Source organism: Schistocerca cancellata, chromosome 9 (genome assembly GCF_023864275.1).
Source record: "Schistocerca cancellata isolate TAMUIC-IGC-003103 chromosome 9, iqSchCanc2.1, whole genome shotgun sequence".
NCBI classification, from domain to species: domain Eukaryota; kingdom Metazoa; phylum Arthropoda; class Insecta; order Orthoptera; family Acrididae; genus Schistocerca; species Schistocerca cancellata.
The window spans coordinates 288227808-288252173 of record NC_064634.1 but is presented as its reverse complement, the minus strand read 5'-3'; the positions used below and the strand labels follow the sequence as shown (position 1 = coordinate 288252173).

The 24366-nt window shown below is 45.6% G+C and overlaps 1 protein-coding gene and 1 pseudogene across 2 annotated transcripts in view; one reads left to right on the top strand and one right to left on the bottom strand.

Annotated features, from left to right (window-relative positions):
- LOC126100227 (putative fatty acyl-CoA reductase CG5065) overlaps positions 1 to 24366 on the top strand; it is a 505281-nt gene that overhangs the window by 7513 nt on the left and 473402 nt on the right. The gene's annotated exons all lie outside the window — the stretch shown is intronic.
- LOC126102411 (5S ribosomal RNA) lies at positions 10436 to 10553 on the bottom strand (annotated as a pseudogene).

Sequence of the window (24366 nt, the reverse complement as noted above, 5' to 3'; positions counted from 1 at the left end):
TTTGCGTTAGGTCGTGCTCGGTTGTTCAACTCAACATGCACTGCCCGCGACGAGCTGGTGTCCAGATTAATCTTATTTCGGTAGTCGTGCTGAATCTGTCCGAAGTGTGATAAGTAAACTAGCTGATATTAGTTGTCGATTTGAATACTGCTTAACCTCTCCGAAGAAATGAGTTGTCGTGAGCATTTATTCTTAAGCTATCGAACCGAGCAAAAAATGACAACACTGAAACTCAATTAGCAGATGAGAATGAAGCCAAAAGAGTAGCTTCACTTGAACTGCTTGTTCTGGAAAAGAGCGCACGTGTTATTTTTGGAGCTTTCGTCTTTGCTGTGATGTACAAACTCTTGATCCAGACGCCCACTTCGGAAAGCCAGCGAGCCGTGCCAAGACGAATGGATACGTTAATAAGTCCCAGCTTAGTCTCGGAAGCCTTGTCGTTTTCTCATCCTGGACGAATTTAGCCATGCAGCCTTTATCATTTGCGTTGTGAATACTTCGACAATCGAAACGCTTCAGTTCAAAATGTGCTTATTTTCTAACAGGAAGAGTTCTTTAGGTCGCTTCGTGGCCCTCCAAAATGTTCTAATTTGAAGGGAATGCAGACGTTTTTAGTTAGTTCGAGGCCCAAACATAGAACATTGTTCATTTGATACATCTGCAGTGCAATGAAAGACTTAGTGTTTCTTGACAGATGGCGTAACTCGAGTTTGCAGTAAAGGCTATTTGATCCTCTCATATTTGAACACTCTTGTCCGCAGCTCGTGGTCTTGCGGTAGCGTTCTCGCTCCCAGCGCATGTGGTCCCGGGTTCGATTCCCAGTGGGGACACGGAAATTCTCTGCCTCGAGATGACTTGGTGTTGTGTGTTTTTCATCATAATTTCATTATCATTGACTCGCAAGTCGCCGAAGTGGCGTCAGCTAAAAGGGACTTGCAATTTCGGCGGCCGAACACCACGCATGGGGTCTCCCGGCCAATAATGCCGTACGATCATTTCATTTCATTGAACACTCTTCTTCTCCTTCTCCTCCTCCTCCCCCTCCTCCGCCTTCTTTAGTATTAAAATCCGAAACAGCTTCATCCAGTTTCACCAGCTTGTTCCGGCGTATGCATGACATGTTCTTCCATATAGTGCGCTTCTATGCAGTTTTAACTATCGTTACTGCTAGAGCATCTTTCCTTGTACAACCATGTCTAATGTATTTCAATCTTTTACTCCTTAGACAAGCATCTTAGAGTTTTTGCGTAAGCTTCATCTTTTTTCCTTGTTACCACATATGAATTCATCTGGTTCTCTTTCGCTGCTTTCCATTTGAGAGTGTTGAGAATCGTATAGTATACCTTTGGGAAGGTTTTTAATCTTATGTCTTTGCCATCTTAAACTGTTGGATACGACAGCTGCTCCACAGTCGGCGATCTTAGACTGAATGGTATCACTGTATGTGAAAGCTGTTACTTTACGTATTGTGCTAACCATAGGACACTTCACCAGTTTTTAAACCCTTTGCTTAATGAAGATTATCTAATATTTCGCTGTCACCAGAAGCTAAAACTTACAGTGCAGATTAAAACAACTGAGTTACATATGTGTCGGCGCAAAACGTTTGGCAATGAAATTCAACAGAAGCTCCTCTGTAGACCTTTCTGAACTAGTTTCCTGTATAAAACTTTTTCTTAGCAGTTAAATGTACACTGTAAGGAATTTTTTTGCACACTAAAAGCATGGGTAACAATATTACATGAGCCGTCCCATCGCACTTCACGGCCCAGTTAAATGTTGGGATTGGCAGCAAGGCTTTATTACCGCGCATCATCCGCTGCAGAATGGAAGAATCATTGCCAAAGGCCGCGAATTACCGCCCTCTCTACGTTATGGCGCTAAGGTTTTTTCGTGTAGTCACATTAATATTTCGCATCGCGAGACGTAGTATAACCATCGTGCTACTGAAAAATATCAGAGATGGTCACTGGGGAAACTATATTTGGACCACTGCGTCAATCGTTAGCGACGATAATCGATAGAAAACTGCGACAGTCATTGATGGCTTACGTGTTGTGTGATGTCCCAGATGCCTCATGCAAACCAAATGTGCACACAACAAAGGCCACCGGTCCATCTAAAACTTCCATCCCCAACCCCCACCACCCACATCAGGTCATCAGGTTTAAAGAAACCTATCACAGAGATGATTGCTATTACAATCCTGAAAGTTTATGTTCAGAGAAGTTGAGCAACATGCTACTTCCTCCCACATACGTGTCGCGTAACGACCACTACAGGAAAGTACACTGAAGGAAAAAAAATCGCAACTTCAAAAAATAGTTCATGTAGAGTAATGTAATTTCAGGAATACGTTTGTCTGGGTAATATATTGAAGTGATAAACGTTGCATGTTCACAGGTTAATCTGAGCGCGAGATAAACTAGCTAACGTAAATGTGAAACGCTGGTACATTAATAACCGTTGTAACCGTCAGAGTGCTGAATGGAAGCATACAAAGGTACATGCATTATAATTTACAGATGCCAGATGTCACTTGGTGGGTTTTCCATGTCTGTCGCACTTGGTCAGTCAGTACAGGAGCGGTTAATGCTGATTGTGGATGCCGCTAAAGTTGTCGTTCGATAAGGTTCCATACGTGCTCGATTGAAGACAGATCTGGTGATCGACCAGGTCAGGGCAACATGTCGGACATCTATAGAGCGTGGTAAGTTACAACAGCGATATGTGAGCGAGCGTTATCCTGTTGGAAAACGCCCCCAGGAATACTGTTCATGAATGGCAGCACAACGGATAGAATCAACAGATTGATATAAACATAGACAATCAGGATGCATGGGATTATCAGGAGAATCGTCCAGCTGCCATACGAAATCGCACTCCAGATCATAGATCATAACTCCAGGTGCAGGTGCAATATGTTTACCACATAAACAGATTGGTTGGAGGCCCTCAACTGGCCTGTTCCTAACCAACACACTGCCTCTGGATAATGGGGTCCTGGGCCACTCCATTCGCCGAACATTCATATTCGACAATGCTAGACGTACCCTTACATGGCGAGAGGTGGGAATGCGTTATGCAATCAGTACCATTGTCTAACATGATCGTTTTGTTGGTCCATTTGTTACGGCGTAGGGAAACATAATGTTACATGGGGGTACTGACCTGCAAATCTTTGAACAAGGTAGACTCGGCGGACAATGTTATTGTGACACTGTATTCGTTCCCCGCGTGCCTCTTTTCAGGGGTGCATTCAGCTCATTCATTGTTATAGATAACAAATGCGCGTCCAGATCGAACTGCGCAGGCGGAGTACTTCTTGCAGTGAGAGGATGTATGGCGAGTGGGATGGCCTGCCCGTTCCTCCGACTTAAATCCCATCAACCACGTATGGGATGTGTTGGGGAAATGTCCTGCCGCACGTCCACATGCCTCATCACCCATCTGGCAGTTGTCAACTGCGCTTGTTGGAGGAGTGGAATGCCCTAGCGCAAGAACTCCTTACCAACTTTGTGGCCAGCCGTGGTGATCACACACGCAATTCAGAACCATGTCCCACTGTTGGTAATGTCCCGGGGACTATAACGAATGGTTGTGACTTCAATGTAATTATTGTCTTTGAATAAAAGTGTCATTTCTGTTCGTCTAGTTGCTTATTTTTGTGTTACCTTCTATACTATACTGTAGCAGTTCTATGTATGGCCCAAGTTTCATCGAGCTATGTTATTCAGTAGTGACACATCTTGCGAAAGTTACTTTCATCCTTGAGTTTCGCATACCAGTGTAGTTGACCTACTAGCCTACAGCGGAGCGTAAGATGCATCACAAATCACTGGCGATATATTCATTAGAAGCGACAAATAAAGTTTCCGGTTGAGGACGTTGCTGCAGCATATATGCAACGTAGCGTGACTCGGATGCGGCTTTGTAAGCACTGACATGTAGGTAAGCGATTAGTGTGCCAGTCGGGTTTTGAAGAATGTACATGGGGCAGCATGTCCGCCCAAGACACCGTTGTGGAATGTCGTGCCAAGTTCCGTGTTGGTCGCGATTCGACACGAGGCGCTTTCATATCGCGAATTTCGTAAAGCAGAAGTTACGCGAGCTCAAGCGGGGTACACTCTAAAAAAGGAATTTAGGAAGACTGGGTTCAACTTCCCGTCAACGTCGAGGTTGTCAGAGACGTAGCACAAGTTTGTATTGTGTCAACGATTGGGAAGGAAATCGATTGTGCCTTTTCAATGGAACCATCCCTGCATTTGCCTGGAACGATTTAGTGAAATCACGGAGAACCTAAATCTGAATGGCTGGATGCTGGTTTGTACCGTCGTCCTCCAGAATGAGCGTACAGTATGCTAACCACTGCGGAGACAGTCCTGATATCTCCCCATGCGTTATCATGCCGTCGTTCCCTGAAAAAAAAAAAGCCTAGAAGGGTCGAAGATTCCTGTCGGACGAACAGGACGCTGTGTTTTACCAAATGGGTATCTTCAAACATGTGCAGATAATTGCCTGATTGGCGTGCCGATTCTGGACTGTACGGTCTTCGAAAGGAACTTTTTGGTCGTTCCTTAATATATTAATTTTAACTTGCTCCACAATAGGGACAGTGTCTGTGATCTAGTCCGATATTACAGGAAATTACCAAAATGTAGATTCTCGTAGCGAAGTTACTCGATGCTCTGACTAGTCTTCGCATCCGTGATTTCTGATTTCTTCAGTAGCAGACTGTTATGCCTAGTCATCATATACAATTTGTCTCCTCTGCAATAACAATATCTGCTGAGTGACTTTCCCACGTATGCACTTCGATACACTATGTACGTCACTTAGAACCTCGCCTCTGCTCTTGGATTTTTGAAGTTGCTGTCATACACACATTCCCCATGTACTGGCTCAGAAGAGTTTAAAGTTTAAACCTCCTCAGTACGGCATGGTCATTAGAGAAAGAACACACAGACAGCTAGACTTGTGAGAGAAAATTTATCGTTGCCTTTTCAAGCGCAACCATCTTGTCAGTCTCATGAAGTTGTTTTGGAAGACTACGGATAATCTAAATCTGGACGGCCATACGGGAATCGGTAACCCGTCCCTTGAGTCTGTTGTTGTAACCACCTAACTTGCTTCATGATAACGCATGTTCCCATATCGCCACTGTCACAAAGCAGACATTACGCATACTCCCGTGAGGGACACCAGAGTTCCTAACCTGCGTTTTGCTAGAAGTAATAAACACAGTAAAGCTTACATAAACCCGAAGGTGGTTTACTAGGCGTGGTCCTGTTCGAGGTGGTATGTCTTCGGCTCTGTGTGTGTGTGTGTGTGTGTGTGTGTGTGTGTGTGTGTGTGTGTGTGTGTGTGTGTGTGTCAAGAACTAGATGATTTTTTCACTTGGGTCTCGACTTGTGCATCTAGGTGTGACGAGATCCACGTCTGTTAATAGCTTTTCAGCTGCTCTGCAACGATTATCTGGCAAAATAGGTAAATTTAACCCAGATATTCCGTACTTTCACGCGTTATACACTGAAACGCCAAAGAAAATGGTGTAGGCATGCGCATTCAAATACAGATATATGTATACAGGCAGAATACGACACTGCGATCGGCAACTGCTGTATAAGACACCAAATGGCTGCGCAGTTGTTGATAGGTTATTGCTGTTACAATGGCAGTTATCAAGATGTGAGCGAGTTTGAACGTGGTGTTATAGTCGGCGCACGAGCACCGGGACACAGTATCTCCGAGGAAGCGATGAAGTGGGGGGATTTTCCCGTACGACCATTTTACGAGTCCACCGTGAATATCAGGAATCCGGTAAAACATCAAACATCCGACATCGATGCGGTCGGAAAAACATCCTGCAAGAACTGGACCGACGACGACTGAAGAGAATCGTTCAAACTGACAAGTGCAACCTTCTGCCCTTCCGCAAATTGCTGCAGGTTTTCTGTGCTGGGCCATCAACGAGTGTCAGCGTGCGAAGCATCATCGATATGGGCTATCGGAGCCGAAGGCCCACTCGTGTACTCTTGATGGCTGCACGACACACAGCTTTCCTCCTCACCTGGGCCCGACAATACCGACATTGGACTGTTATGACTGGAAACATGTTACCTGGTCGGACGAATCTCGTTTAAAATTGTATCGAGCGGATAGACGTGTACGGGTATGGAGACAACCTCATGAACCCATGGACCCTTTGTCAGCAGGGGACTGTTCCAGCTGGTGGAGGCTCTGTGATGATTTGGGGTGTGTGCAGTTGGAGTGATATGCGACCTCCAATAAGCGTAGATACGACTCTGACAGGTGACAGGTACGTAAGCATCCTGTCTGATCATCTGCATCCGTTCATGTCCATTGTGGATTCCGTCGGATTTGGGCAATTCCAGCAGGGTAATGCGACACCCCACACGTCTGGAATTGCTACAAAGTGGCTCCAGGAACACTCTTCCGAAACTTCCTGGCAGATTAAAACTGTGTGCCGGTCCGAGACTCGAACTCGGGACCATTGCCTTTCGCGGGAAAGTGCTCTACCAACTGAGCTACCCAAGAACGACTCACGCCCCTGCCTCACAGCTTTACTTCTGCCAGTACCTCGTCTCCTATCTTCCAAACTTTACAGAAGCACTCCTGCGATCCGCAATATCCTTTCTTTCAGGAGTGCTAGTTCTGCAAGGTTCGCAGGAGAGCTTCTGTAAAGTTTGGAAGGTAGGAGACGAGGTACTGGCAGAAGTAAAGCTGTGAGGCCGGGGCGTGAATCGTATTTGGGTAGCTCAATTGGTAGAGCACTTGCAAAGGTCCCGAGTTCGAGTCTCGGTCCGGCACACAGTTTTAATCTGCCAGGAAGTTTTAATATCAGCGCACACTCCGCTGCAGAGTGAAAATCTCATTCTGGAAACTCTCTCCCGAGTTTAAACACTTCCGCTGACCCCCAAACTCCCCAGACACGAACATTATTGAGCATATCTGGGATGCCATGCAACGTGCTGTTCAGAAGAGAACTCCATCCCCACGTAATCTTACGGATTTATGGACAGCCCTGCAGAATTCATGGTCTCAGTTCCCTCCAGCACTACTTCAGACTTTAGTCAAGTCCATGCCACGTCGTGTTGCGGCACTTATGCGTGGGGGGCCCTACACGATATTAGGCAGGTGTACCAGCTTCTTTGGCTCTTTAGTGTGTAATGAAGATATTACACAAATCAGGTTTGCTTTTTTTAAATACGCCTTACAACGATCGTGAGCGTAAGTTATCGTTGAGATTGAACATAGTGAGATGATGTTTGGCGAGAATGCCTTTAAGACGACGAAGACACCATTAATAGCAGCTCACCAAGTTTGAAGGAAGTCCACCGGGGGCTGAACCGCACAATAACCCTGAAAGAGTGGTTCGGTGTGGGGCGGCGGAGGGGTGAAGTGGACCACTGCGGCTGCGGCGGGGACGGAGCCTCTCAGTCGTTTCTAGGCCCCCGGTTAACATACAATACAATACAATAGTTAGATATACACTTTTGGAAACTGAAATAAGAACACCGTGAATTCATTGTCCCAGGAAGGGGAAACTTTATTGACACATTCCTGGGGTCAGATACATCACATGATCACACTGACAGAACCACAGGCACATAGACACAGGCAACAGAGCATGCACAATGTCGGCACTAGTACAGTGTATATCCACCTTTCGCAGCAATGCAGGCTGCTATTCTCCCATGGAGACGATCGTAGAGATGCTGGATGTAGTCCTGTGGAACGGCTTGCCATGCCATTTCCACCTGGCGCCTCAGTTGGACCAGCGTTCGTGCTGGACGTGCAGACCGCGTGAGACGACGCTTCATCCAGTCCCAAACATGCTCAATGGGGGACAGATCCGGAGATCTTGCTGGCCAGTGTAGTTGACTTGCACCTTCTAGAGCACGTTGGGTGGCACGGGATACATGCGGACGTGCATTGTCCTGTTGGAACAGCAAGTTCCCTTGCCGGTCTAGGAATGGTACAACGATGGGTTCGATGACGGTTTGGATGTACCGTGCACTATTCAGTGTCCCCTCGACGATCACCAGTGGTGTACGGCCAGTGTAGGAGATCGCTCCCCACACCATGATGCCGGGTGTTGGCCCTGTGTGCCTCGGTCGTATGCAATCCTGATTGTGGCGCTCACCTGCACGGCGCCAAACACGCATACGACCATCATTGGTACCAAGGCAGAAGCGACTCTCATCGCTGAAGACGACACGTCTCCATTCGTCCCTCCATTCACGCCTGTCGCGACACCACTGGAGGCGGGCTGCACGATGTTGGGGCGTTAGCGGAAGACGGCCTAACGGTGTGCGGGACCGTAGCCCAGCTTCATGGAGACGGTTGCGAATGGTCCTCGCCGATACCACAGGAGCAACAGTGTCCCTAATTTGCTGGGAAGTGGCGGTGTGGTCCCCTACGGCACTGCGTAGGATCCTACGTTCTTGGCGTGCATCCGTGCGTCGCTGCGGTCCGGTCCCAGGTCGACGGGCACGTGCACCTTCCGCCGACCACTGGGGACAACATCGATGTACTGTGGAGACCTCACGCCCCACGTGTTGAGCAATTCGGCGGTACGTCCACCCGGCCTCCCGCATGCCCACTATACGCCCTCGCTCAAAGTCCGTCAACTGCACATACGGTTCACGTCCACGCTGTCGCGGCATGCTACCAGTGTTAAAGACTGCGATGGAGCTCCGTATGCCACGGCAAACTGGCTGACACTGACGGCGGCGGTGCACAAATGCTGCGCAGCTAGCGCCATTCGACGGCCAACACCGCGGTTCCTGGTTTGTCCGCTGTGCCGTGCGTGTGATCATTGCTTGTACAGCCCTCTCGCAGTGTCCGGAGCAAGTATGGTGGGTCTGACACCGGTGTCAATGTGTTCTTTTTTTCCATTTGCAGGAGTGTATATGTTAAATAGGGAGAAAAGTTTCGCAGCTTTTGTCACGTATAAAAAAAATGCAGTTTGTTAGATTTCCGGTCCCTAGTGTTACAGATACTCGTGTTTCTGCTGCAACCTTCAATTCATAGTGTATCCAGCCTGGGGCATTCGTTTTGAAAGGATGGTTTGCACTTGTAACGCACATCTCATGTTTAAAGACGTGGTGGTTATTGTCGCTCCGCTAATAAAAATGAAGTCAGGAGAGCTTCTGTAAAGTTTGGAAGGTAGGAGACGAGATACTGGCAGAAGTAAAGCTGTGAGTACCGGGCGTGAGTCGTGCTTCGGTATCTCAGATGGTAGAACACTTGCCCTTGAAAGGCAAAGGTCCCGAGTTCGAGTCTCGGTCAGGCACACAGTTTTAATCTGCCAGGAAGTTTCAATGTGTCTAATGACGGAAATTGGAATTGCCGCATGAAATCAGTATGTCTTCATATAATGCAGTAAGGATTTTCAGAAGGCAGTTGCTTGTTACTTTTCCGCTGGTCTGGCGTTTTAAAAAGTTTGGTGTATGACTGACTCACGAAATTTTGTTGTTGACCTCCTGATATTTAATTTTGCTTGTGGTGCGTGAGTAGTAGTCCTACCAGTAGTTACATCCGAACGTAATTTAAAATTGGAGTAAGTTTACGGTCAGCATTATTACGAGAAATGTGTGGGTGAGGGAGTAGTATCTTGCTCAATTGATACAGCAAGGAATTTTAAGCTGTTATTTTGAAGTGATCAACGTCCTTCCGCTAGATTCTTACTGGGGATAGGGAGCATTCTCGTCACGCTCCAGCGTCATCTTAACAAAACCATTATGAATTTGAATGCAGCCCTCCCAACGTCTCTCGCTCGCTCTCAGGAAGGCCAGCGGAGAAGCGATGATTCGTGCAGGGATTGGCAGTTTGTGTTGAAAATAAATAAATGTTAACGTATCATGATTAGACGAAGACAACCACTTCCGTTCGATTACGGTAGTGAAGGTAAATCGCTGGAAATAGTAACAGCCATAGAAACGTGGGACAGACCATTCCAAGCGATCTAAGTGGAACGACCACATGAAGGTAATTGTAGTAAAAGCAGATACCTGGCTGAGATTTACGGGGAGTGTTTTGAGAAATCGTTATTTGTCCACAAAAAGAGTAACTAACAAAACACATCTTTGACCGAATCTTGAATGTTGCTTGTTGTAATGAGACCCTTACCACATCAGTTTCAAGGTAGGGAAGCTCCAACAAAGAGCGGCACGTTTCGCCACGGGATCGTATGAAACTAAATTCTTCCCGAACAGGCCATGGAGGCCCAAAGGCACCGACCGGCCGCCGTGTCATCCTCAGACCACAGGCGTCATTGGATGCGGATATGGAGGGGCATGTGGTCAGCACACCGCTCTCCCAGCCGTATGTCCGTTTCGGAGACCGGAGACGCCACTTCTCAATCAAGTAGCTCCTCAGTTTGTCTCACAAGGGCTGAGTGCATCCCGCTTGCCAACAGCGCTCGGAAGACCGAATGGTCACTCATCCAAGTGCTAACCCAGCCCGACAGCGCTTAACTTCGGTAATCTGACAGGAACCGGTGTTACCACTGCGGCAAGGCCGTTGGCCACGAGATCGTATAGTAGGCGAAAATAGTTGTGAAGATACACTACTCTACAGACTGCAGTGGCAGACATTAAAAGAGCGGCGTTGTGAATCAGAGTTTTACTGTTGAAGTTCCAAGCGCGTATGATCCAATGAGAGTCGTACCAAATATTGTTTTCTCCCATACACAACTCACGAAATGATCTCGACGACAAAATTTATGGAATTGGAATTAATACGGAGACTTCAAATTCGTTTACATGGCCCACAAGAACTGCCTCTTACCAACAACTATATTGCCTGACAACACCATATTACAGCCACATATACGGCAACATTGCCCGCAATATCTGCAGCAGTACATTTCCGGGCCAGAACTGTATTATCGCGAAGTGAACGATACAGACTGATACCGGAAGACAGTGCGGCTCTCCAGCATTTGCATTCCACAAGAAAACAAGTTAGGTAGAGGAAGGGATATCAGTCTTTAGGGATGGGTAAGCGAACTGCTACCGAAACTTTTAACTTATGAACCGATGCTTCTTTTCCAGAGTGTTGAAACATAGTTCTAAATATATCGTAAAAGCAAATGGTCCGTGGATTGGTAAGACAAATACCAGTGAGAATGGCTGTAAACTAGTTTGCAATCAGATTGTCGATCATCTTTCAGTTTTTGGCTATTGATGATTCATACTGATGTTTGATATACTTACTCAAAGTGCACTTCTCGCCCATATGTCTCTTGGTATCAACCAAAGATTTAAGAAGTTCGTTAAAGTACTTTCAAATACTAATCAAATGTTGTTTTAACTGTGGTTATATGAATGCATGGTGTCTTTTCTGTCGGACGGACATATCCGAAAGAACAGACACCATGCATTCATGTGATTGATTCGCCTCAATGGGCAACGAATCCACCTTCTTCAGTGTGGATGCATGATTACGTCTGACCTCCTGTGGGAATCTACAAGCAGTGAGTATGGAAGACATGGACATGGACATGGACTGCGGATAGGTGGCGCTCTGTGGGAGTGTGGGTCGGTCGAGAGGCGTGCCGAGACGGTCCGCGCAGTTGCGATAAACACTGTGTCCGGGTCGCGTAGTGGGTAACGCAACAGCCTAGTAAAGGTACGTTGTCCAAGACGCGACGCACGCTAGCGACTGCGACGGGTCGCTACGTGACGTCAGAAGTTGCCTGCTCGCGCATGCGCAGTTCGAGTTTGGGATGCGACGCGCGACTGTTGCGGCAGCTGCCGCAGTACTGCACCAGTGAGCAGTGTTGTGACGGAAGTCGGACGACACAAAGACGTACGGCTGCCAGAAAGATGTCGAGCCACTCAAGGAAAACTGAAATGAGCCACTCACAGGATGTGATGCTCTGTGAGCTGGTCTCGCAACATCCTTGCCTTTACAATTTGAAGAACCCTAAATATAGAGACGCTATGTTCAGAGACAGAATTTGGGAAGAAATTGCTGCACAGTTGAAACTGGCAGGTGAGTGAAATATATAATATTTTCCCATTAATGCAAATTTTTCAGGCCTGTTATGAAAATCAGTATAATCCATGCAGATGTAGAATTAGAATGATGAAAATGAACTTGAAGGTCAGTTTTCGCATTACTCTTTTTTGTGACGATAAAAATTGAAAACGGCAAGTACATTTTAAAATGAACAATCTAAAGTACAACGAGAAAGTTACATTTTACAATACCTTCACTTTGAAAGTAAGCGGTAGATTGGTGTCTTGATGATACCTTCTAGTTGTGAAAAACCACCACCAGATTGTTGTACAGCTTTCTGTAATCAATAGATGTTCGTTTTTGAGGAAGGCGTTTCTCAACAGATTGCGCAAACAGTATGCTGCAATAAGTAATTTGTCACATTCACTTCAATTCATTGGTAGAAGATGGTGCTCAAAAAACTTGTGCCAAAAGTGCACTACTGTTTTACAAGGCCCTTCTGGTCTGACACAGTTCACAATTGAAATTCGTCTTTTGTAAATCCTGGAGTCATCTTTTGAGTGCAGCTTGGCAAGATTAAATGTTCATGTCATCCATAACGATGTATGCTGTCAGAATATAAGAATATGGAAGTTCATTTGGATGGGAATAGAGTCAGCCGGCTATGAAAGTTGCCTTACCAAAGTTTCTGCATGGGAGAAACTGACAAGTATAATTTGGGGAAATTTTGTGAACAAGCACGGACATTATTTCTTCCACATTTCTGCCAGTGTATACTGTAGACGTTCAGAATGAAAATTCTAGAGATGTTTAAGGTGTAACCCTATCTTGTTGTCAAGAACTTGAAACAATGCAATGACGCTAGCGTGCGCTTATTGTTAATAAACTTATCTTTCATTGGAATTTTAGGTGAAATGTGCAAAAACAGGTGAAGGAATGTTCGGGACTCGTATCAGAGAAATAAACGAGAAAGAAAGCTTGGAGCAGGTTCAGATGCCTCAGCAAAACCAAGAAAATGGGTTCTGCTTGATCACTTGGCTTTAAGAAACCTACATTTCGTGGCATTTTAAATGAAATTGTCAAGAGCATATGGAGAAATATTAGTAACTCATACCGGAGAAATATGACATAAAATGGTTTCATTAGGTCCAAATGTGTCAGCGAAACAAAACAAATGCATTCTCTATCGTGTGATGACCACACGATTCTCGTTGCACGTCGACAGAACTGGCGGCTAGTCGCGACGCTCCTGGAGATATATGAGCCCAAATCTCGGAAACGGAGATCGATATCATTCTGATCTCAACTTTAAAAATAATTTCGATATGTTAGTTTCTTTTCATCGGCAACGATGTATGGCCTAACGTGAACCATACGTAAAGTAGCCAGCGACCACATTTTTCACTGTACACAATTCAAATTTTATGCAGTAGGTTACTTGTAAATTAAGTATCGGAATAACTGTGACGAATATCGGAAAAATAGACACCTCGTTATCAAGCTGTGATGTGAAACTGTAAGATACGCAAACATCAATTTTTTGTGCCTTTTACTTTCCTCACAATTGATAGAGAAGTAATATACAGCGAAAAAAAACACGCAAAACCGGAAGAGATACTTTTCAATTTTTTAAAGTAAAAGGAGAATCTGTATCGAAAAACTAACTCTGGGAGCCGATGTAACTTTGTTGCATTAACATACAGTATTTTTCACAGCAAGAAAATCGGAATTCTTATTTTTCTTATGTATTTGAATCCGCCGCCGCCGACCGGAGCTTGGGAAACGGCGACGACTCCAGTCGTGTTGCGGCCGTGTCGCCGTCTGCCAGGGTGGGAAAAGAGGAGGGGGCAGCGTCGCAGTCGCAGCCAACTGTCGCGTCTTGCACAACGTAACTTAAGCAGATCTTCCTTTCCTTTCTGCCCCCTCCACCTTCAATTTACATTTACTTGTGGTTCGCCAATACCTTGAGAGGATGATGTATTTCATGAATGCTATACAGCTTCGATTATAGTTATGGGATGTGAAAAGTAATATTCAGAAAGGCCATAATCAAAGGAAAGGGATAGTTGGCAAGTTGGTGCCCATAGACACAGAAAAAATCGTTACGAAGAAGTCTCAAGAACCTACATAGAATTAAATTATTGCTCACTGTTGCAGCGGCAGCAACAGGAATGTCGTTTCTCAAGTTGTGATCTTTGCATAAGCAAACTAGCGAACCTAGGCTGTCTCACAATTGCTAAAAATGTACTGGAATTTGTCTCTCTCTTTCGTGAGAGGTAGTTTAAAGCTTCTTGATAGAAATGCATAAAACTTCTCTCTAGCTTGGTTCTCTCTGAAGGAGATAGCTTCCATGGCATTCTTAACCGCAATTACGAAGAACTGGTCTTCTTTCCTTTGTTCCACTTTTCTCTTTAGTAACCATATTTCGTCATAAGATTCAATCATTCATAACATTATGACCACCGACCTTCCAAAGATATAAACCCGTCCAGGCGACAGCAGCGTCACCTGGAGAGGAATGGCTGCTAGTCAGATACATGCACGGTGCATGTAGTATCAGTGAGCGTGCTGTCCGTGTGTAGAGCAGGGAAGGCGCGCCATGGTTCAAATGGCTCTGAGCACTATGGGACTCAACATCTTAGATCATAAGTCCCCTAGAACTTATAACTACCTAAACCTAACTAACCTAAGGACATCACACACACCCATGCCCGAGGCAGGATTCGAACCTGCGACCGTAGCAGCCCCGCGGTTCCGGACTGCAGCGCCAGAACCGCTAGACCACCGCGGCCGGCGAAGGTGCGCCATCTTATCTGAGTTTGTCAGAGGGCAGATGGCCCGGAGACTTCGCAAGAGCTTTTCGAAAATGCACGACTTGTCGGGTGTTTGAGGACTGATGTGAGCGTCTTCAACACGTGGCGAGACCAAGGTGAAACCACGTCCTGACGTACTGGTGTTGGTCGGCCACCCCTCATGACAGATGTCGGACGTCGTAGACTGGGCCGACTGGTTAAACAGGCCAGTGTGGATATTGTGGCGGTATTGGCATCAGACATCAATGCTGGGCAGAGTACAAGTGTGTCTGAACATACAGTGTAGCGAACACTCCTAACAATGGGCCTCCGCAGCCGACGACCCATGCATGTGCCAATGTCAACACCACGGCATCGGCAACTATGAGTGAAATGGGAACGTGACCATGTATACTGGACGCTGGCGCAGTGGCAGAGCGTTGCATGGTCTGATGAATCGTGATGCCTTCATCATGCCGATGGGAGAGCGCAAATCCGTCGTCTTCCAGGGGAATAACTCCTTGCACTACTGCGGGGTGGAGACAAGGTGGCGGCGGCTGCACTACGTTCTGGGGAACTTTCACTTTGGCATCCATGGGTCCACTGGAGTTCGTGCAGGGCACCATGACGGCCAAAGAGTATCGTACGCTGGATGCAGACCACGTACAACCCTTCGTGACGATCCTGTTTCCCGACGGCTGTGGCATTTTTCAACAAGATACTGCGCCATGTCACAAGGCCACGAATGTGGTGGAATGGTTCGAGGAACACAATGTAGAGTTCCAGTGATGTGCTGCCCCCCCCCCCCCCCCCGACATATGTCATTGCTCGATTACAGGTAACGTCAATTGTTCCCAGTGATCAACACGGTGTTTGCAAGCACACTTGTTAGTACGTGGATTAATCGCTGACTTGGTTCATGCAGTTGCACTGTACACAAATGCTGAGATGAAAGATTCGTATTTGATGTATGGATTATCTGACGGCAATGGCGCTCGCGTTCAACTTTTGTATCGGGAGGGATTTCCAGGACGAAGGTTCTCCGATAGGAAAACGTTTAAAGCCATTGGTCGTCGACTTAGGGAACATGGGGTATTTAAGCCTGATACTCGCGATCGGCGGAAGCTTAGAAGGCCGGTGACTCAGCAACGGGAGGCGGCAATTCTTCATGAAGTTGACGGCGATGCTTATGTCCGTACGAGAGACATGTCGATGCAACATTGAATATTGACGACAGGACTTTCTGACGAGTGTTATGAGGACCAGCTGTATCCATAACACAGCGTGTACAGGCACTATTAGCAGCTGATTTCCCTGCGTGGGTACTCTTCTGCGAATGAATTATTCAACAAAGTGTCAACCCTAATTTTAGTGCGACGGTGCTGCTCACAGATAGGCGTCGTTTCGACGTGAGCAGATTGTAAATTTTCACAATCGACATGTACGGACAGAAGTCAATCCTCACGCAACTGTTGAAGCAAGTGGTCAAAAAAGATTTTCTGTCTGTGTTTGGGCCGGCGTTGTTGGTGACTTGTTTGATAGGGCCTCAGTTTCTTCCACCCAGGCTCAACGGGTAAAGTTATCATAATTTCGTAGAGAATGTTGTAACTGATCTGTTAGCGGAGATGCCGTTATCCGTGTGACAAAACATGTATTTCATGCACGATAGAAATTCTTATAAACAACAAACAAATCGAGTGCTTCTAAGCACACGCGCCATCTTTCGAACTGAAGTGAAATAATAATGTTTCACAAAGTACATGACTTGGCACTGCAGTGCTATCGGCGTGGGAAAGAGGAAGCAAGGTTGAGAGTGAGTGAAGCATTTATATGCAAGGACAGAGGTATGTGAGACTAGGCCATACTAAATATTCTCTACTGTTGGTAGAAAAGACCTCAGCCGCTCTTTGGCAATTCTACAATAGTCTGCTCAACCAGCAATATCGCTGGACCACCGCGGTATTGCCGTGCATTGCAGCCATATTGCAGGATGTTGACGACAACCCTGTTGCGGCCACATGTTACCTTAAAACAGAGCCCGTGTAAACGCACCTTTATGTGCTAATGTGCTACAGCACACTGCAAATATCGCACTAAAATTACTTCATTCCTCTTCGAATGCGTGCTGGTATGGAAACAAAGCGGATGAGCACATGTTTTGTAGAGTTCTTTCCACGATAATTAGAACCCATTGTGGAGTGCTGAAATTGTCAGCCGCACTACGATGATCTCTGATGTCATGTCATCCCTTCCGGCACTAGGAGTTCTACGTTGTTTACTGCACAAGCTCAGTATTTTTCTTTGAAAGTGCGTGTAACGTATTAGACGAGCGAAGAGTGCGAGAGAATCTTGAGGAGCGGTTGACATAACAGCGCCGTGCCCGTGTGGTCATTGCACTGACTGGCATTTCACTGGCTCTGGTTATATTCCCACTGCTACCATAATTTCTTTTTCATTTTATTTTATTTCTTCCAGTAGAAAGAGATTAATTTTAAAATTTAAATATATTTAAACAGTTCATTTTATGTACATAAAATTAATATATTAAATTTAGTTATGATTATTTGTAAGTCCAAAGGCGATAGGCTACCACATTGTAGAACACTGATAAAATTCTGCACAAGCCACCACTGCCTCTTCCGACAGTGATTCCTCCTGTGTACCGCTTGCGAATAAAATAGGAAAAGGGGGAACTGATGGTGGTACCTCACGCTTCAGTTAGTGCGGAGTGTCGTAGATATAATCCTGCCTGGCTATGAATGACAAATGTTGCCTTTTTAAGAACTAGCTTTATACGGAATCCACCATTTATTGCTGTGGATGTATACTCTTTGATGCTTGACGGACGTAACTTAGTCCAGTGAATGCTGCGTGATAGTGTAGTTGAACTGTCTCGTCGCTTATTTACGCACATTGAATTCTTTTATTATGTTGATAATCATTTGGCAGTACTTCGATCACGAATCTATCCTTCAGGTCTTCCTGCACTTCGCAACAATTGGACCTGCCTGCAGAGAACCATTTAAATTTTTGATGCTGCTCTTCTGTTATGTGCTCGATGAACAGTGTTCTGAAGAGTCATATCAGAGTTCTTTTTGCTAAGTAGTCTTCCAACGACTATATTTATGGTCATCTATTCATCAGCTAAGTGTTTTATTTATTCAGAGGCAAAGGAGAACTGCATTAAAGCTTTTCAGGTAGTAAGATAACTCCACCGACAAAGTTTCAGAGGCGGTAGTATGGACCAAAACGAGTAACTAATGTCTGGTAAACTCTAAAATGCGAACCGTGAGAGCTATGAGCAGTTATTCAGTAAAGGAGATGTTGCACGTTAACGAAGATGAAGTAGTGCTCATAACTCTTACTACGGTATGCATTTTAGAGACTAGACTTTTTTGTTGTTGTGGACCATACTACCACCTCTGAAAGTTTGTTGTTGGAGCTCTGGTTCACCCTGTATACAGCCTTCTTGTTATCATTAACGACAGTAACAAGCTGGGCATCGCACAGCATTTGGTACAATAATATATATGGATTCCCGCAGAAGAGTTGATTGATCTAAAAAATGTCACACACGGGCATAATCAGCGCTCTATAGTTCTACACGAAATAAGTTTCAGTAATATAGATATTAAGTCTTAAAATCTCCAACCACCTGTTACTTTCCCTGATCATATGGGAGTCTCCGTTGTTCCAGATAACTAATATAAACTACCGCTAAAACATAATAAACACAGGAAAAAATCAAAGAGCACCCCAATAGGTCCAATGGCCGATCCCTTATCGTCTGACAATAGTTGCTCCTCATTTCTGCTTCCGTACGACAATGGAAGTTCTCCATTAGACCTGCTTCAGACGAGAATTCTGTGCTTCGATCATCACTTTGTTGTCTTCTGTTTCGGTACCAGCATGCCAAACTAGTGGCTGGATGGGCGATTTCAATCCATTGGCTGACTTTACCGTAGACAAAAACTTCTTCGGGCATTTAGACGGTTAGACCCACAATATTTTGCTTGAAAATTTAGTGAACGTATCTTGTGTTAATTGTGGTTAATCTCATTTTGGCATCTTAAGATTTTTGTTTGTTTTGCCAAGAAAAGTAGAAGAAATGAATCACTTTTCAAACTAAATGCCGATGGCTCAACAGGAGGAAGGAATTGTCTTGGCTTCTGAGACGCTGGCTTTTATCATCAGCGCAGATTCCTACAGACTGCAGCTGTTTACCCCAGCTAACACTGCTGCAAGTTGTTTCTTTCCACAAGATAACTGTAAAATTATCTCGCGATCATAGAAACAGCCGTAATATCTAAATAAATTGAAGGTTAGGAACATGTCCAGCCTGTATAGTTTACATTCCATACTGTAAAGTACATTAAAAAGTTTCCGTTTGAAGGGGGTCGCTGCAGCAAATATGCAATGTTACGCGACTCCGATGCGGATGTAGAAGCACGGACATGTAGACTATAGAATTCGCTGGGCGGATCGACTAAGAGGGACTGTGTGCCTCCCAGCCTGGATGTGGTTCCTTGGAGCTTTTCTACATCCGACTAGATCAGTACCGGGCCGGTACCCATTCCCGCCTAAGTTACACGATTCTTGAGCACTTAAAAAACGTTTTCACACTTTCACATCAGTTGGGACACGGCGGATAGTCCTTAGCCCTCTGCATTAGACAGAATTTCGATAATATTACCATCTTCGTCATTAACGCAGGATGAATGCTGGAAGTAGTAGTGTTTCTGCGCTTATTTTGGAACATGACTTCTGGAACTTATAACGTTCCACACAGCAGCTCATTGGACATTTCTATGACTTTTACACGGTATGCATATTCGTGAAAATCGTACAGCTTTTCTTTAAATAGTTTCTATCTTTTTCGCTGTTTCTTATTCTTACGATATACTACGAGGGACATTCAATTAGTTGTACAGCACATATTTTTTCTCGGCCAATTTCGGTTGAAAAACTGCGGACTTTGTTGTGGGACATTTTTATTTTTTTTATATTTTTTGCATTTTGCTCGTTGTTGATCGTTGTGCTTGGTCGTTGCGGACGTTACATGACATCCGTTGAAGTTTGTTGTTGTTCCTTTCACTCAGTTTTTTTATCACAGAGGCCAACCCGCTCTCTTACCGAACAGGCAGAGCTGCCGTGCCGGCGACTCTTGGAATATTCCCGCTTCAGCCCCTATAATTTCATGAAGTTCCGATGGGTGGCAGCACTGTACGTAGCCTTCAAAATGGCGTCTGTAACGCAGGTGCGTTCCAAGCAGATATCCGTCACTGAGTTTCTTTTGGCGGAAAACCAGAGCATCACAGATATTCGTAGTCACTTGCAGACTGTCTACGGAGGCCTGGCAGTGAACAAAAGGACGCCGAGTCGTTGAGCGAGGCGTTTGTCGCCATCCGCAGAAATTCGTGCAAGCGTGTCCGATCTCCCGCGTACCGGCCGCACGCAAACGGCTGTGACTTCTCCAACGTCGGAACGTGCGGATACTCTCATTGGAGATTATCTACGAATGCAAACGAATTTCCCCTTCTCCATGCATCGCAAGGCCTCACCCAAATCTGTACCCGTGAGAGGAGCTCACAAAACTTCATTGGACTGTTCTTCCTCATCCACCCTACAGCCCTGATCGCGCACCTTCCGACTTCCATCTGTTTGGCTAATGAAGGACACACTCCGCGGGAAGCAGTATTGTGGATGATGGTAGAAGGTTGATGCAGTAAGATGTTGGCTTCGACGTCGACCATGCAGGCGTACAGGCCTTCCCAGTAAGGTGGCATAAAGCCGTCGCATTCAACGGAGATAATGATGAAAAATAGCGATTTGTAGTGGAGAGTGGGGAACAATGTGGTGTATTAGCCTGAATAAAACCAGCCTGCTTTAAGAAAGTGTTTTACTACTTGCTGGATGCCCCTCGTATACAGGTTGGTCCATTGATCGTGACCGGGTCAAATATCTCACATAATAAGCGTCAAACGAAAAAAACTACAAAGAACGAAACTCGTCTAGCTTGAAGAGGGAAACAAGATGTCGCTATGGTTGGCCCGCTAGATGGCGCTGCCATAGGTCAAACGGATATCAGCAGCGTTCTTTTAAATAGGAACCCCCATTTTTTTAACATATTCGTGTAGTACGTAAAGAAATATGAATGTTTTAGTTGGACCATTTCGCTTTGTGATAGATGGCACTGTAATAGTCACAAACATATGGCTCACAATTTTAGACGAACAGTTGGTAACAGGTAGGTTTTTTAAATTAAAATACAGAACGTAGGTACGTTTGAACATTTTATTTCGGTTATTCCAATGTGATACATGTACCTTTGTGAACTTATCATTTCTGAGAACGCATGCTGTTACAGCGTGATTACCTGTAAATATCACATTATTGCAACAAATGCTGCCGGCCGGAGTGGCCGTGCGGTTCTAGGCGCTAGTCTGGAACCGAGCGACCGCTCCGGTCGCAGGTTCGAATCCTGCCTCGGACATGGATGTGTGTGATGTCCTTAGGTTAGTTAGGTTTAATTAGTTCTAAGTTCTAGGCGACTGATGACCTCAGAAGTTAAGTCGCATAGTGCTCAGAGCCATTTGAAACAACAAATGCTCAAAATGATGTCCGTCAACCTCAATGCATCTGGCAATACGTGTAACGACATTCCTCTCAACAGCGAGTAGTTCGCCTTCCGTAATGTTCGCACATGCATTGACAATGCGCTGACGCATGTTGTCAGACGTTGTCGGTGGATCACGATAGCAAATATCCTTCAACTCTCCCGACAGACAGATATCCGCGGACGTCAGATCCGGTGAACGTGCGGGCCATGATCTGTGTTGTGGACTGGCAAGACAGCCAATCCACTAGGAGGAAGCCAAAAGGCACGCGTTTAAGCTCACGCAGGCTGGCGTGAGGTCTGGAACAGGACAAGGAATTTATAGTAGCAAAAATAGTACGTAGCTTCTGGAATACTTAACTTTAATCCATAATTGGTGAACATCGCTCTTAACGGTACATGTTTTACAGCATCAATAGTAACTGGTAATGGCGCCTTGCTAGGTCGTAGCAAATGACGTAGCTGAAGGCTATGCTAACTATCGTCTCGACAAATGAGAGCGTAATTTGTCAGTGAACCATCGCTAGCAAAGTCGGCTGTACAACTGGGGCGAGTGCTAGGAAGTCTCTCTAAACCTGCCGTGTGGCGGCGCTCGGTCTGCAATCACTGATAGTGGCGACACGCGGGTCCGACGTATACTAACGGACCGCGGCCGATTTAAAGGCTACCACCTAGCAAGTATCTGGCGGTGACACCACAATATGGTGCTTCGACGACCGATCCACCTGTCATGAAATATGCTATTCAATACCGCTTCAACCGCACGCGAGCTATGTGCCGGACATACATCGTGTTGGAATTACGTCGCCATTCTGTCATGCAGTGAAACATCTTGTAGTGACATCGGTAGAACATTACGTAGGAAATCAGCATACATTGCACCATTTAGACTGACATCGATAAAATGGGGGGCCAATTATCCTTCCTCCCATAATGCCGCACCATACATTAACCCACCAAGGTCGCTGATGTTCCACTTGTCGCAGCCATCGTGGATTTTCCGTTGCCCAGTAGTGCATGTTATGCCGGTTTACGTTACTACTGTTGGTGAATGACGCTTCGTCGCTAAATAGAACGCTTGCAAAAAAATCTGTCATCGTCCCGTAATTTCTCTTGTGCCCAGTAGCAGAACTGTAAACGACGTTCAAAGTCTTCGCCATGCAATTCGTGGTGCATAGAAATATGGTACGGGTGCAGTCGATGTTGATGTAGCATTCTCAACACCGACGTTTTTGAGATTCCCGATTCTCGCGCAATTTGTCTGCTACTGATGTGCGCATTAGCCGCGACAGCAGCTAAAACACCTACTTGGGCATCATCATTTGTTTCAGGTCGTGGTTGACGTTTCACATGTGGCAGAACACTTCCTGTTTCCTTAAATAACGTAACTATCTGGCGAACGGTCCGGACACTTGGATGACGTCGTGGAAGATACCGAGCAGCATACATAGCACACGCCCGTTGGGCATTTTGATCACAGTAGCCATACACCAACACGATATCTACCTTTTCCGCAATTGGTAAACGGTCCATTTTAACACGGGTAATGTATCACGAAGCAAATACCGTCCGCACTGACGGAATGTTACGTGATACCACGTACTTATACGTTCGTGACTATTACAGCGCCGTCTATCACAAAGCGAAAAGAGTGGTCCAAAGTGGTCCAACTAAAACATTCATATTTCTTTACGTACTACACGAATATGTAATACAAAATGGGGGTTCCTATTTTAAAAAAACGCAGTCGATATCCGATTGACCTATAGCAGCGCTATCTAGCGGGCCACGTTTCGTTCTTTGTAGTTTTTTTGTTTGATGCTTATTTCGTGAGATATTTGGCCCGGTCGCTATCAATGGACCACCCTGTATATATACAGGGTTATTACAAATGATTGAAGCGATTTCACAGCTCTACAATAACTTTTATTTGAGATATTTTCACAAAGCTTTGCACACACATACAAAAACTCAAGAAGTTTTTTAGGCACTCACAAATGTTCGATATGTGCCCCTTTAGTGATTCGGCAGACATCAAGCCGATAATCAAGTTCCTCCCACATTCGGCGAAGCATGTCCCCATCAATGAGTTCGAAAGCATCGTTGATGCGAGCTCGCAGTTCTGGCACGTTTCTTGGTAGAGGAGGTTTAAACACTGAATCTTTCACATAACCCCACAGAAAGAAATCGCATGGGGTTAAGTCGGGAGAGCGTGGAGGCCATGACATGAATTGCTGATCATGATCTCCACCACGACCGATCCATCGGTTTTCCAATCTCCTGTTTAAGAAATGCCGAACATCATGATGGAAGTGCAGCGGAGCACCATTCTGTTGAAAGATGAAGTCGGCGCTGTCGGTCTCCAGTTGTGGCATGAGCCAATATTCCAGCATGTCCAGATACACGTGTCCTGTAACGTTTTTTTCGCAGAAGAAAAAGGGACGTAAACTTTAAACCGTGAGATTGCACAAAACACGTTAACTTTTGGTGAAGTGCGAAATTGCTGCACGAATGCGTGAGGATTGTCTACCGCACAGATTCGCACATTGTGTCTGTTCACTTCACCATTAAGAAAAAATGTTGCTTCATCACTGAAAACAAGTTTCGCACTGAACGCATCCTCTCCCATGAGTTGTTGCAACCGCACCGAAAATTCAAAGCGTTTGACTTTGTCATCGGGTGTCAGGACTTGTAGCAGTTGTAAACGGTAAGGCTTCTGCTTTAGCCTTTTCCATAAGATTTTCCAAACCGTCGGCTGTGGTACGTTTAGCTCCCTGGTTGCTTTATTCGTCGACTTCCGCGGGCTACGCGTGAAACTTGCACGCACGCGTTCAACCGTTTCTTCGCTCACTGCAGGCCGGCCCGTTGATTTCCCCTTACAGAGGCATCCAGAAGCTTTAAACTGCGCCTACCATCGCCGAATGGAGTTAGCATTTGGTGGATCTTTGTTGAACTTCGTCCTGAAGT